This window comes from Pleurodeles waltl, chromosome 4_1 (genome assembly GCF_031143425.1).
Source record: "Pleurodeles waltl isolate 20211129_DDA chromosome 4_1, aPleWal1.hap1.20221129, whole genome shotgun sequence".
Taxonomy (NCBI): domain Eukaryota; kingdom Metazoa; phylum Chordata; class Amphibia; order Caudata; family Salamandridae; genus Pleurodeles; species Pleurodeles waltl.
The window spans coordinates 23,900,574-23,915,857 of record NC_090442.1 but is presented as its reverse complement, the minus strand read 5'-3'; the positions used below and the strand labels follow the sequence as shown (position 1 = coordinate 23,915,857).

The following is a 15,284-nucleotide window of genomic DNA, read 5'->3' as shown; positions in this document are numbered from 1 at the left end:
GACAGTCTGCACATGTGCAGGAGAGAAGTGCCTGTCCACGTCCGGTGGCTGGGGCAGTCTGCGCATGTGCGAAAGAGTAGTATCTGTCCACGTACGTTGACTGGGGCAGTCTGCGCATGTGCAGGAGAGGTGTAGCGTTTCACGTCCGGTGACTGGGGCAGTGTGCGCATGTGCCGGAGGGTAGTGTCTGTCCACGTACGTTGACTGGGGCAGTCTGCGCGTGCTGGGTGCAGTGTCTGTCCACCACCGAGTGATTGGGATAAAGCCTGCACATGTTCGAGAGATCAGTATCTGTCACTTATCGGCGACTGGTGCAGTCTGCACATGCGCGGGAACTGCCGAGTTCAACCAGTCACTTCCAGGTGTGAATTGTGTTTGAGCAGTGCTTCCAAGTCAACGGCGGCAGAGCCAGCACAAGCAGCAGATGCTGACATCACTTCCGGCTTCTCCCTCTTTGTCTAGCCTGCTGCAAGGGAGGAAGGACCCTCTGTCTGTGCAGTTATCCTAGTCTTCAGACCCTCACAGATCCCAACTCTGCACCTGCCCCCCCCCCCCCAGCCCCAGGAGGAGGAGAGAGCCTGGAAATGTCTGCACAGGTTTCTGCTCAGGTAGGAGATTGTCAGCACCTTCTGCTGTGTTTGTAGAAATAGACTGAATAATCCTGGAGGAAATCTCTGCCAGGAGCCGGGCTGAGCTGGGCTCTTCTATCCGGGGACCTCTGGGGGGCTTTCCTTCCGGCCCTGGGGGTGTTTGTGGTCATCATTTGTGTTAAAGAGGGGATCTGTGCACTGCACTGCATCTTACTGCACTGAGGAATCTGTGCACTGCATCTTACTGCACTGTGAGGAATCTGTGCACTGCATCTTCCTGCACTGTGAGGAATCTGTACACTGCACTGCATCTTATTGTACTGCGAGAAATCTGTGCACTGCATACTATTTCACTGTGAGGAATGTGTGCACTGCATCTTCCTGCACTGTGAGGAATCTGTACACTGCACTGCATCTTACTGCACCGTGAGGAACCTGTGCACTGCAGTGCATCTTACTGCACTGAGGAATCTGTGCACTGCCCTGCATCTTACTGCACTGTGAAGAATCTGTGCACTGCATCTTACTGCACTCTGAGGAAACTGCACTGCATCTTACTACACTCTGAGGAGTCTGCACACTGCACTTCATCTTACTGTACTGTGAGGAATCTGGGCACACTGCACTGCATCTTACTGCACTGCAAGGAATCTGTACACTATACTGCATCTAACTGCACTGTGAGGGATCTGTGCACTGCACTGCATCTTACCGCACTGTGAGAAGTCTGTGCATACTGCAGTGGATCTTTCTGCACGGTGAGGAATCACTGCACTGCATCTTATGGCACTGAGAGGAATCTGTGCACACTGCACTGCATCTTACTGTACTGTGAGGAATCTGTGCACTGCACTGCATCTTACTGCACTGTGAGTAATCTGTGCACTGCATCTTACTGCACTGTGAGGAATCTGTACACTGCACTGCATCTTACTGCAATGTGAGGAATCTGTGCACTGCATCTTACTGCACTGTGAGCAATCTGGGAACTGAATCTTACTGCACTATGAGGAATCTCTGCCAGGAGCCTGGCTGAGCTGGGCTCTTCTATCCAGGGACCTCTGGGGGGCTTTCACTCCAAGCCTGGAGGTGTTTGTGATCATCATTTGTGTTAAAGAGGGGATCTGTGTGCTGCACTGCATCCTACAGCACTGAGGAATCTGTGCTCTACACTGCATCATATTGCACTGTGAGAAATCTGTGCACTGCGCTGCATCTTACTGCACTGAAGAATCTGTGCACTGCATGACATCTTACTGCACTCTGAGGAAACTGCACTGCATCTTACTGCACTGTGAGGAATCTGCACACTGTACTGCATCTTACTGCACTGTGAGGAATCTCTACTGCACTGCATCTTACTGCTCTGTGAGGAATCTGTGCACCCTGCACTGCATCTTATTGCACTGTGAGGAATCTGTGCACTGCACTGCGTCTTACTGCACTGTGAGGAATTTGTGCTACTGCACTGCATCTTACTGTACTGTGAGGAATCTGCACACTGCACTGCATCCTACAGCAGTATGAGGAATTTGTGTCACTGTACTGCATATTACTGCATTGTGAGGAATCTGTGCACTGCACCTCATCTTACTCTACTGTGAGGAGTCAGTGCACTACACTGTGAGGAATCTGTGCACACTGCATTCCATCTTACTGCACTATGAGGAATCTGTGCACTCTGCACTGCATGCTACTTCACTGTGAGAAATCTGTGCAATGCACTGCATCCTATTGCACTATGAAAAATCTGTACATGCTGCAATGCATCGTAGTGCATTTTGAGTGTGCGCACTGCACTGCACTACTTTTTTATCTGGGTCCCCGGAGCTGTAGACACGCTTTATCTGTCGATCATACTGTGACCACAAGTATCCTGGCAATAGTGGACCAAGGAAAGACACATGGACCTAAAACAGACAGGCAAAGCTCAAGCCAGTAGGACAGTGCATCAGCAGAATTGTGAAATTTTGTGTGGTTATCATAGTTGAGCGTTGGTAGGAATCTGCTTTCTGGGAACTGTCTGATGATCCGACAGACATCACCTATCAGAGGAGTTCAGTCTAGGGCGTATGGAAGTATTCTAGTAGCTACAACTGTGACACGCCCTGCGAGTCCATACCTATGATAAATCCAGAAGACTAGACGGAGCTCTGCTAGTACATATGATGCTGTCACAGCAACTGATTGTGAAAGCAGTCAGTATGATTTATAGGACACTGATTAAATTACTTAGAATATAGGAACAGCACAGTATTAAAATATAACACAATGCTGTGTATTCTGGCACTTAGGACTGTCTGTAAGATATAGCCAGGTGCTGGGGAAGTCCAGAGATCTTGCACCTGACATTGGTAGTCGAATATTGATTGCTGTATGTTCGTGTAAACATTTCCCACTCTATTGGGATTAATGGCTTAATTAATTACAACTTCAGGGGTTTAATGAGGAGTGTAATGAATCCCTTGATATTTTTTTACTAATGAGAATCCTCCTCCTTTTTTTATCTACAAGTAAAATGTTGCTGAAGAAACCATTGGGATGAAGGGTAGAAGGTCGGATGTGAAAAAGAGAACAAATCTCCTGATCTAAGAAGATTTGGTTCTGCTCTGTGAAAGAGATCTTTTTGATAATCTGGTTCGGATAGGATCAATTAGAATTCGACATGTAAACCTAAATCCCATGCATCTTTTGTAATTATTTCCCAGTTTTGTAAAAATGATGAATCATACCGCCTAAACCTAGAGGGAAGAAGGTTGATAACTCACCTTGAAAGGAAGAGTTTGTTGAAATTCCACAGATGTTTCCATGTAGAAAGTGTCCTCTGTCACTCTGATCTCTGGAAGGAAAGAAGAGGGTGCTGCTTTGATTGTCGTTCCAGGTGGTCCTGCGACGGGTAAATCCTCAGTATAGTCTGGTAGGAGAGGTGGCCCCTCCCATCCCTAGTAAAAAGATTTGGCTGGAAAACGCAGTTCAGGGTTGATTGGGCCTTATCCGAAGAAGTAAATATGTGGACAAACTTATTTACCTTTTCAACCAAAGGATCTGTGAACAGGAGGTCTCCAGCTGAAGAACCTAATTAATTATTTGCTAAATCTCAAAGTTTAGGATCGATACTTAAGAGTATGGATGTACGACATCCGGCCAGTAGGGCCCAGTTAGCATCGCCTAAGACACAAATTACTCTTTGAGCCCAACCAACTAGAATCTGAGAATCAATGGGGTACCTTGATCTTTTGCTGTGAAGGATAAATCTCGAATCTTGCACAGCGGACCAGACAAATTCAGTTTATGGTTCCAAAATCTATCAATACCCTTTTTGGGTCTTTTATAAATTCACCCAGGAGCACTGACAGCTTAGCATATATTTATGGAGTTTGTGAAAGTTGTCCTAGGAAGGTAAGTCTTGGGCATCCTGTGCAAAGCCTATTACAGACTTCCTTTGGGGATGGTTTTCATAGTCTGTTCTGATTGTCTGCATCTCCTCTTGGAGAAGTACCACTTATATGATCTTGGATCACAATTTATTCTGAATCAAAAGTATCCAGCAGAAAAAAAGAAGGTGTTTGTGAGTTAGATCATTTTCCTGCGTCCTCATTCTCACCCTCATGAATTGTTTTTCAACATGTTCCTGTTAAAAGTATACTTTGAAAACATAGAGAAGTATCAATCCCTGCAAGGCAGGTATCCACACATGGTCCTCACAACCATATCATCCACCAAGTGCCAAAGCATCAAATCGATCAGTATGTAATCAATAAGGGTCATCCCATGAGGTCTATTAAAAGCAAAGGCACCCTGCTCATCAGACTTAGTTCTCCTATTAACAGTCCTTACTCCTACCCCAGATGACCTAAGTGCCCCTACTTCTGCCCTTAGATCACAAATACATTTAGACAACTCGGGTTGGGAAAGAGCAGGTTTGGCCATGTGTACAGTAGGGCGCCCCACCCCATCACAAAATAGGGTGCTACCAAGAGTACTCCGGAATGGAGAGTTTGTAGACAAACATTGGAGAGACAAAAAGTGATTGCTGCAGGGGATATAGGAATCAGGAGGCACTGTTGAAGACCGGGTAGCTGTCTCTAGGCCTGCCACTGGGCCATTATTGCTGCATGATGATGATTTATCTATGCTCTGAGCCTTTTTTCTACTTCTCAAAACATGCTAGGAATGCTGTCTTGCTTTTTAGCAACTGCATGGGACAAGGGGCTCTGAGAGGGGCTCTGGGAGGGCAAAGCGTCAACCCCTGGAGCTAAAATCTCCTCATAATCTACCAAAAGGTTGTGAATGCGATCAAGCACACTGCTTCCTCCAATTTTCTTCAAACTCTTTTTACACTTCCTTTCCCACCACTTCAGCCCCTCCCTCAGTTGCCTTCCTTTTGCCCATCACTTTCCATGGGCGCTCCCAATAACGTTGTAGACTTGCACCAAAAAATGAACCAGCAATAGAATACATGACTCAATGACACCACAGGGGAACTCCAGATAGATGTGTCCTTTTACATGCATGTGTGTTCCTGCGTTTGCATGCCTCACTTGTGATTCAGAAATTGCAGGAAGCATGGTGGGTGCCCATTTGGGACAAAGTTTCTATGACTGCACAAGATGGTGGGTGTAGGAAGCTGGCTTTTAATGCAGTGGTGCCTTTGTAAAGGTCCACACAACCCTTATTGCTTTACATGGCTTACTTTAATTCCCCTGTGAATAAGTTTAAAATAAATATTTTTTTGCTTGGAAGCGAGGTTAAGGACATGATGAAATGTATGCACCTCAACGCTAGTATTACCAACACATTCTGAATCTGTTGCCGTCTCGCCCATGCAGCCTCCAGCAAACTGAGATAGATAGTCTAGCCAGAAGACATAAATACTTTCACCCCCTCCATTCTTTTAGAAATAGGTGGAATGCAAAATAATTTCAATGATCCACAGTTTGAGGATGAAATCAGAGGTCACAGTCAAATGTGCTGTTCAGGTTCTTAACTTCTTCAGCCCGACCGACGTGGGCCAAAAGTCTTGCTTCCCATTTGATGATGTGCCACCGAAGAAAATAATTTGTTTTATCTTTGTTCATCTTTAAGCATTTAGTATTCATTAGGACATGAGTGGGTGTCAAGCAGATCCTCAGACGAGCAATGGAATAGTCAGAATCCTGGTCCAGCCTTCAGTGATGCCACATCCAGAGTAAGAGAAAGGTTGAAAAATCACACAGATATCCATAAACTATCACCTGCATTGCTGAGGAGAAGGCCGGAAGAACAACAACCTGAACTGCGCTGCTATATAACATGGCTAAAAGAAATTGACAAAGCCAGTAGCTCTCAGACCTATTAGCTTTGCCAATGCTTGTTGTACCTCTTGATGAATTTATCTGTTGCCAGTGCTTATTGTACCGGTTGATTACCTGTTTTTGAAGCTGTAGGACTGTTAGGACATTTGTCTTATTGTGTGTGTTTTATTAAGTTGTGCTGTATCTGAATTCTCACCATTCACCAGAGGATGCAGTGACTAATTGTCTTTACTACTTCACCGCTCCTGGAGAGTGAATAACTCAAATGAATAACTTGCTCACCAGCTCTTTTACCTGACAGCTCCTACCTGAGAGTGCCCAGGTGGGATGTCCAGGAGAGTGTTTTTAGCTGCTGTGGTCAGCGCTTCTACCAGCTCTTCATCCTGAACGTTGTGCTAGGTGTGTTCAGCTGCTGTGGTTAGCGCTTCTTCCAGCTCTTCATCCTGAGCGTTTTGCTAGGCGTGTTCAGCTGCTGTGGCCAGCGCTTTTTCCAGCTCTTCATCCTGAGCGTTGTGCTAGATGTGTTCAGCTGCTGTGGCCAGTGCTTCTTCCAGCTCTTCATCCTGAACGTTGTGCTAGGTGTGTTCAGCTGCTGTGGTCAGCGCTTCTTCCAGCTCTTGATCCTGAGTGTTGTGCTAGGTGTGTTCAGCTACTGTGGTCAGCGCTTCTTCCAGCTATTCATCCTGAGCGTTGTGCTAGATGTGTTCAGCTGCTGCGGCCAGCGCTTCCTCCAGCTCTTGATCCTGAGCGTTGTGCTAGGTGTGTTCAGCTGCTGTGGCCAGCGCTTCTTCCAGCTCTTCATCCTGAGCGTTGTGCTAGGCGTGTTCAGCTGCTGTGGTCAGCGCTTCTTCCAGCTCTAGATCCTGAGCGTTGTGCTAGGCGTGTTCAGCTGCTGCGACCAGCGCTTCTTCCAGCCCTTGATCCTGAGCGTTGTGCTAGGTGTGTTCAGGCGCTGCCCCAGCGCTTCTTCCAGCTCTTGATCCTGAGCGTCGTGCTAGGTGTGTTCAGCTGCTGCGGCCAGCGCTTCTTCCAGCTCTTGATCCTGAGCGTTGTGCTAGGTGTGTTCAGCTACTGCACCCTGCTTAACTGTCTACAGCAATGTCCAAACATCCACGCTTTAGTTTTATATCTATTGCTAAAAGTGGCTGCCACAAAGTCTTGCAAGAGGTTGATCTTCTTAAGAAATATCCAGTTCCTCACAAGATTTCCTCCAGGATGCTAGTGGTCTACCACACAAGTCCGTACATTACTGCATGCGCCCAATGGCAGCAATCCATCTCTTGTGCTGAGGTGTTTCCTTGTTTTCATTTAATGAGAAAACATGAGGTATGATCTGTCCATCAAAGAATGTGTATATCTATCCCTAAATAAAGTAATTGTTTTTTTTTCAGCTGCAGAATATCACAGCCATTTTACCACACACCACCTGCACAGTCATATGACAGAGGTTCGATCAGTAAATCTTCTGAGATGCAAACTCCACACGTCTTGCATCTGGTAAGTCATATTAGTATATAACTGGGAGTAGCTCTTAATATCAATAGAAATAGAGGATTGGATTGGACCACCACACTTCCTCCTAAGTCATAAGTCTACACAACAAGTTGTGATGTTCCAGAAAAAAGACATTAATTTTTAGGGCTACAATTATCCCTATTGCGATTTATCTCATTAGGCCCAGGGATTATCCTCATCACACGCTCAGACCCTCACCATCCAAGAAGGCATGCTTCATCGTCGGGTCACATTCCACATTTATTGTGGTGTACAGTACCTACTGGGCTACATCAGCAGCAAGATTTTAAAGATCTTTTTTATTTTTTATGTACAGAGGTCGAAAGATCGATGCTTTTAATCCCTTCAAAAGTGTCAAGAGTGGAAGCTTTTAGTTTGGGTGATATATATCTCTATAATTAAATAGTCTCTGCATCCTGATAAGAACAATCCCTGGACCTAATGAAGTAAATCATTACAGTGATAATTGTAGCCCTACAAATTGCTGTTTTCTCTGGGATGCTACACCTTGTTGTGCGTACCACTCAGAATACCCCCAGCTGATCGCCCTCCTAGGAAGACTGCTCCTTTTTCGAACCTTTTTCCCAGCTCTTTCTGCGTAGATAAATATATGCATACAGAGGTCTGAACCGGGTAGTGGGAAACAAGGCATCATCTTGCCCCAGTATGTTGGTCTTGTGAGACATTTTGTTTGCTTACAGGGGGCTTAGAGACCATCCATTGCGTACTATTGGTTAGCTTTGTCTTCATTCTTATTTCCTTTCTTCTCTTCTAAGTACTGTTTCCTTGCCCACTGTGTGTCCTTCCATTGCTAGTTGTCAGAATTCAGAAGTAATATGTTTTCTTCCCATCATTGCTTGCCCTATCACTTGTGTGCTTTCCTCACCCCCCTCCCTCCTGCCTTGTTGCTTGCCCCTTCCTCCCAACATTTTATTGATTGTCCTGTCCTCCCACCCACCTTCCACATTGTTGTTGCTTGCCTGTCCAGTTTCTTGCTCTGTTGTTGTTGTTTGCCTGTCCAGTTTCTTGCTCTGTTGTTGCTTGCCCGTCCAGTTGCTTGCTCCATTGTTGTTGCTTGATTTTTTTTTTGTTGGTGCTTCCCCCTTTGTTCCTGTTTGCCCTGGGCCCCATGCTCCCCTTCTGGGTTGAATTGCTGTCCCATCCCCCACCATCCTCCCTCACTACGTTGCTTGCCTTGTTTCCTTCCTTGCATCCGCCCTTAGTTGTTGTTTGCCCCAACCCCCTGCCCACTTACATTGTTATTCTATTATATATGTTATTATATTGTTACTCCCCCTGTGTTGTAACTTGCCCTGCCCCCCCCCTCCCATGTTATGTTGCTTGCCCTGTTCCTCCCGCCCCAAAAAAAGCGCCATGATGTGGCCAGCGCTGTTCGCATCACAGCACTATTTTTCTAACTTTCAGCTATACTGTGAAGCACTAGGCTTCTGTACAACAACATTGACAAAGCCAATAGGTCTCACATAAGCAAGAACTATTGGCTTTTCTAATGCTTGTTCAAGATAAAGGCTAAAGCCTGATACTTCGCTAAAGCAGTTAATTTCTTTTATACGTGCTGGCAGAGACTTAGGTCCTGACTTAGAACTCAGCGGATGGGTTATTCCTTCACCATGGTGACAGATATCCCATCCGCTAAAATCTAAATCCCTCAAGATAATGGGATTTAGATTTTGGCGGAAGGGAAATCTGTCACAGTTGTGATGGAGTAACCCGTCCACGAGTTCTAAATCAGGGTGTTTGTTGGGTTGCTCAAGAACACCAACATGTTGCATGCATAGAGGGACAGATTGTGGTTATTCCTGGTGATTTTTATTCTTGTAAAGTTAGTGTTGCACTTCACTCTCTCAGCCGTCAGCTCTATATACAGAGTGGAATGGAGGGGAGAGAGAGGGCTATCATGTCATATGCCCGACTATGTTTAGTGGTGGTGACATAGCTCCATCTATGCTCACTATTTGTGGATTGGTATAGCTGTTAAAGACCCGGTTAACCAAGGTTGGGCCAAATTCAAACAAGTTTCTCTCATGGGCTAGTATGTTTGTGAATATGTTGGCATCCACATTCAGGAGATTGGCATGTACACAGAGCATTGTGTGCGGTATTTCCCCAGCTTGGGCAGCACTGTAATTAATGCCTTCTGAATGGAGGGAGGTATTGTCTCCGTCTCTGCAAAGGAAATTTCAAGGCAAGTTCAAATTGAGTTTAGTAAAAATCTAGAATGTCAACAAAACGTCCCAACCAGCCCCTGACCAGTCAAGGTGTGGGGAGCCCGGGTTTTAAGGCCTATTATAAGCCACACATCTGAGCTTCCTATTAGTATGGTCTAGGGCAAGATCAGAGCATCAGTTGTGCTTTATTGGCCGTCAATTGGCAGCAGCCTTCCTCCGGTAAATCCTGTGGCAAAAACCAAAGTGTAGGGCCACCAGCTTGACACATTCTCTCATAACTAGGACAACACTGCAAACATGGGGCACAATAGGAGAACAGTTAGGGCTCACAGAACATGCAGTCCTCTTTACACCCCTGTACTGGAATCCGGACTTTAGCCGGATCTGGACAGATAGTCTGTTAGGCAGGGAAGAGAGGAGAGATGCAATAAAATAGGTGATATACTCCATCATGCTGAAATAAAATCTTTTGAGCAAGTAAAGAGTGACTGCCTTTTGAGCGAACAATTGATATAAGTTGTAAGGAAATGCCTCCTTGGCATGGTTACCCCCTGACTTTTTGCCTTTGCTGGTGCCAAGTTATGATTTGAAAGTGTGCTGAGGCCTGCTAACCAAGCCCCAGCACCAGTGTTCTTTCCCTAAACTGTACCTTTGTCTCCACAATTGGCACAACCCTGGGTCCCAGGTAAGTCCCTTGTAACTGGTACCCCTGGTACCAAGGGCCCTGATGCCAGGGAAGGTCTCTAAGGGCTGCAGCATGCCTTATGCCACCCTAGGGACCCCTCACTCAGCACAGACACACTGCTTGCCAGCTGGTGTGTACTGGTGGGGAGAAAATGACTAAGTCGACATGGCACTCCCCTCAGGGTGCCATGCCAACCTCACACTGCCTGTGGCATAGGTAAGTCACCCCTCTAGCAGGCCTTACAGCCCTAAGGCAGGGTACACTATACCACAGGTGAGGGCATAGGTGCATGAGCACTATGCCCCTACTGTGTCTAAGCAAAACCTTAGACATTGTAAGTGCAGGGTAGCCATAAGAGTATATGGTCTGGGAGTCTGTCAAACCCGAACTCCACAGCACCATAATGGCTACACTGAAAACTGTGAAGTTTGGTATCAAACTTCTCAGCACAATAAATGCACACTGATGCCAGTGTGCACTTTATTGTAAAAATACACCCTGAGGGCATCTTAGAGATGCCCCCTGAAAACATACCCGACTTCCAGTGTGGGCCGACTAGTTTTTCCAGCCTGCCACACACCAGACATGTTGCTGGCCACATGGGGAGAGTGCCTTTGTCACTCTGTGGCCAGTAACAAAGCCTGTACTGGGTGGAGGTGCTTCTAACCTCCCCCTGCAGGAACTGTAACACCTGGCGGTGAGCCTCAAAGGCTCACCCCCTTTGTTACAGCACCACAGGGCATCCCAGCTAGTGGAGATGCCCGCCCCTCCGGCCACTGCCCCCACTTTTGGCGGCAAGGCTGGAGGAGATAATGAGAAAAACAAGGAGGAGTCATCCCCCAGTTAGGACAGCCCCTAAGGTGTCCAGAGCTGAGGTGACTCTGACTTTTAGAAATCCTCCATCTTGCAGATGGAGGATTCCCCCAATAGGATTAGGGATGTGCCACCCCTCCCCACAGGGAGGAGACACAAAGAGGGTATAGCCACCCTCAGGGCTAGTAGCCATTGGCTACTATCTTCCCAGACCTAAACACACCCCTAAATTGAGTATTTAGGGGCTCCCAGAACCGAGGAAGATAGATTCCTGCAACCTGAAGACGAAGAAGGACTGCTGACCTGAAGCCCTGCAGAGAAGACGGAGACACCAACTGCTTTGGCCCCAGCCCTACCGGCCTGTCTCCCCACTTCAAGGAGACTGCGAGCCCGTGAGTAGCCAGAGTTGACCCCCCTGAGCCCCCACAGCGACGCCTGCAGAGGGAATCCAGAGGCTCCCCCTGACCGCGACTGCCTGTTTCAAGGAACCCGACGCCTGGAAAACACTCTGCACCCGCAGACCCCAGGACCTGAAGGAACCGAACTCCAGTGCAGGAACGACCCCCAGGCGACCCTTTTCCTAGCCCAGGTGGTGGCTACCTCGAGGAGCCCCCCTGTGCCTGCCTGCATCGCTGAAGAGACCCACGGGTCTCCCCATTGAATCCTATTGAAAACCCGACGCCTGTTTGCACTCTGCACCCGGCCGCCCCAGTTCCACTGAGGGTGTACTTTCTGTGCCTGCTTGTGTCCCCCCTGGTGCCCTACAAAACCCCCCTGGTCTGCCCTCCGAAGTCGCGGGTACTTACCTGCTGGCAGACTGGAACCGGGTGTAGGAGGCTGGACTGGCTTGTAGTGAGTACTAAGGGGTACTTGCACCTTGCACCAGGCCCAGTTATCCCTTATTAGTGTATAGGGTGTCTAGCAGCTTAGGCTGATAGATAATGGTAGCTTAGCAGAGCAGCTTAGGCTGAACTAGGAGACGTGTGAAGCTACCACAGTACCACTTAGTGTCATATGCACAATATCATAAGAAAACACAATACACAGTTATACTAAAAATAAAGGTACTTTATTTTTATGACAATATGCCAAAGTATCTTAGAGTGTACCCTCAGTGAGAGGATAGGAAATATACACAAGATATATATACACAATAGCAAAAATATGCAGTATAGTCTTAGAAAACAGTGCAAACAATGTATAGTTACAATAGGATGCAATGGGGAAACATAGGGATAGGGGCAACACAAACCATATACTCCAAAAGTGGAATGCGAACCACGAATGGACCCCAAACCTATGTGACCTTGTAGAGGGTCGCTGGGACTATTAGAAAATAGTGAGAGTTAGAAAAATAACCCTCCCCAAGACCCTGAAAAGTGAGTGCAAAGTGCACTAAAGTTCCCCTAAGGACAAAGAAGTCGTGTTAGAGGAATAATGCAGGAAAGACACAAACCAGCAATGCAACAACTGTGGATTTCCAATCTAGGGTACCTGTGGAACAAGGGGACCAAGTCCAAAAGTCACAAGCAAGTCGGAGATGGGCAGATGCCCAGGAAATGCCAGCTGCGGGTGCAAAGAAGCTTCGACTGGACAGAAGAAGCTGAGGTTTCTGCAGGAACGAAAAGGGCTAGAGACTTCCCCTTTGGTGGACGGATCCCTCTCGCCTTGGAGAGTCGTGCAGAAGTGTTTTCCCGCCGGAAGGACGCCAACAAGCCTTGCTAGGTGCAAATCGTGCGTTTGGCGTTTTTGGACGCTGCTGGGGCCCAGGAGGGACCAGGAGGTCGCAAATTGGACCTGAAGAGAAAGGGGACGTCGAGCAAGACAAAGAGCCCTCACTGAAGCAGGTAGCACCCGGAGAAGTGCCAGAAACAGGCACTACGAGGATGCGTGAAACAGTGCTCGCCGAAGTTGCACAAAGGAGTCCCACGTCGCCGGAGACCAACTTAGAAAGTCGTGCAATGCAGGTTAGAGTGCCGTGGACCCAGGCTTGGCTGTGCACAAAGGATTTCCGCCGGAAGTGCACAGGGGCCGGAGTAGCTGCAAAGTCGCGGTTCCCAGCAATGCAGCCCAGCGAGGTGAGGCAAGGACTTACCTCCACCAAACTTGGGCTGAAGAGTCACTGGACTGTGGGGGTCACTTGGACAGCGTCGCTGGATTCGAGGGACCTCGCTCGTCGTGCTGAGAGGAGACCCAAGGGACCGGTAATGCAGCTTTTTGGTGCCTGCGGTTGCATGGGGAAGATTCCGTCGACCCATGGGAGATTTCTTCGGAGCTTCTGGTGCAGAGAGGAGGCAGACTACCCCCACAGCATGCACAAGCAGGAAAACAGTCGAGAAGGCGGCAGGATCAGCGTTACAGAGTTGCAGTAGTCGTCTTTGCTACTATGTTGCAGGTTTGCAGGCTTCCAGCGCGGTCAGCGGTCGATTCCTTATCAGAAGGTGAAGAGAGAGATGCAGAGGAACTCGGCTGAGCTCATGCATTCGTTATCTAAAGTTTCCCCAGAGACAGAGACCCTAAGTAGCCAGAAAAGAGGGTTTGGCTACCTAGGAGAGAGGATAGGCTAGCAACACCTGAAGGAGCCTATCACAAGGAGTCTCTGACGTCACCTGGTGGCACTGGCGACTCAGAGCAGTCCAGTGTGCCAGCAGCACCTCTGTTTCCAAGATGGCAGAGGTCTGGAGCACACTGGAGGAGCTCTGGACACCTCCCAGGGGAGGTGCAGGTCAGGGGAGTGGTCACTCCCCTTTCCTTTGTCCAGTTTCGCGCCAGAGCAGGGGCTAAGGGGTCCCTGAACCGGTGTAGACTGGCTTATGCAGAATTGGGCACATCTGTGCCCAACAAAGCATTTCCAGAGGCTGGGGGAGGCTACTCCTCCCCTGCCTTCACACCATTTTCCAAAGGGAGAGGGTGTCACACCCTCTCTCAGAGGAAGTTCTTTGTTCTGCCATCCTGGGCCAGGCCTGGCTGGACCCCAGGAGGGCAGCTGCCTGTCTGAGGGGTTGGCAGCAGCTGCAGTGAAACCCCAGGAAGGGCAGTTTGGCAGTACCAGGGTCTGTGCTACAGACCACTGGGATCATGGGATTGTGCCAACTATGCCAGGATGGCATAGAGGGGGCAATTCCATGATCATAGACATGTTACATGGCCATATTCGGAGTTACCATGGTGAAGCTACATATAGGTAGTGACCTATATGTAGTGCACACGTGTAATGGTGTCCCCGCACTCACAAAGTTCAGGGAATTGGCTCTGAACAATGTGGGGGCACCTTGGCTAGTGCCAGGGTGCCCTCACACTAAGTAACTTTGCACCTAACCTTTACCAGGTAAAGGTTAGACATATAGGTGACTTATAAGTTACTTAAGTGCAGTGTAAAATGGCTGTGAAATAACGTGGACGTTATTTCACTCAGGCTGCAGTGGCAGGCCTGTGTAAGATTTGTCAGAGCTCCCTATGGGTGGCAAAAGAAATGCTGCAGCCCATAGGGATCTCCTGGAACCCCAATACCCTGGGTACCTCAGTACCATATACTAGGGAATTATAAGGGTGTTCCAGTAAGCCAATGTAAATTGGTAAAAATGGTCACTAGCCTGTTAGTGACAATTTGGAAAGAAATGAGAGAGCATAACCACTGAGGTTCTGATTAGCAGAGCCTCAGTGAGACAGTTAGTCACTACACAGGTAACACATTCAGGCACACTTATGAGCACTGGGGCCCTGGGTTACCAGGGTCCCAGTGACACATACAACTAAAACAACATATATACAGTGAAAAATGGGGGTAACATGCCAGGCAAGATGGTACTTTCCTACACAACCCCCCCCCCAAACGAAGGACAATAAGACTAGCCATGACCTGATGAGTCTTCATTGTCTAAGTGGAAATATCTGGAGAGTCCATCTGCATTGGAGTGGCTACTCCCAGGTCTATGTTCCACTGTATAGTCCATTCCCTGTAGGGATATGGACCACCTCAACAATTTAGGATTTTCACCTTTCATTTGTTTTAGCCAAAGTAGAGGTTTGTGGTCTGTCTGAACAATGAAGTGAGTGCCAAACAGGTATGGCCTCAACTTCTTCAGAGCCCAGACCACAGCAAAGGCCTCCCTCTCAATGGCAGACCAACGCTTTTCTCTAGGGGTCAACCTCCTACTAATAAAAGCAACAGGTTGATCCTGGCCCTCAGAATTAAGTT

General features: G+C 47.9%; 1 pseudogene; it reads left to right on the top strand.

Annotated features, from left to right (window-relative positions):
* The first annotated feature begins 201 nt into the window (after nucleotides 1-201).
* Nucleotides 202-15,284, top strand: part of LOC138287281 (zinc finger protein 271-like) — a 523,545-nt pseudogene continuing 508,462 nt past the window's right edge.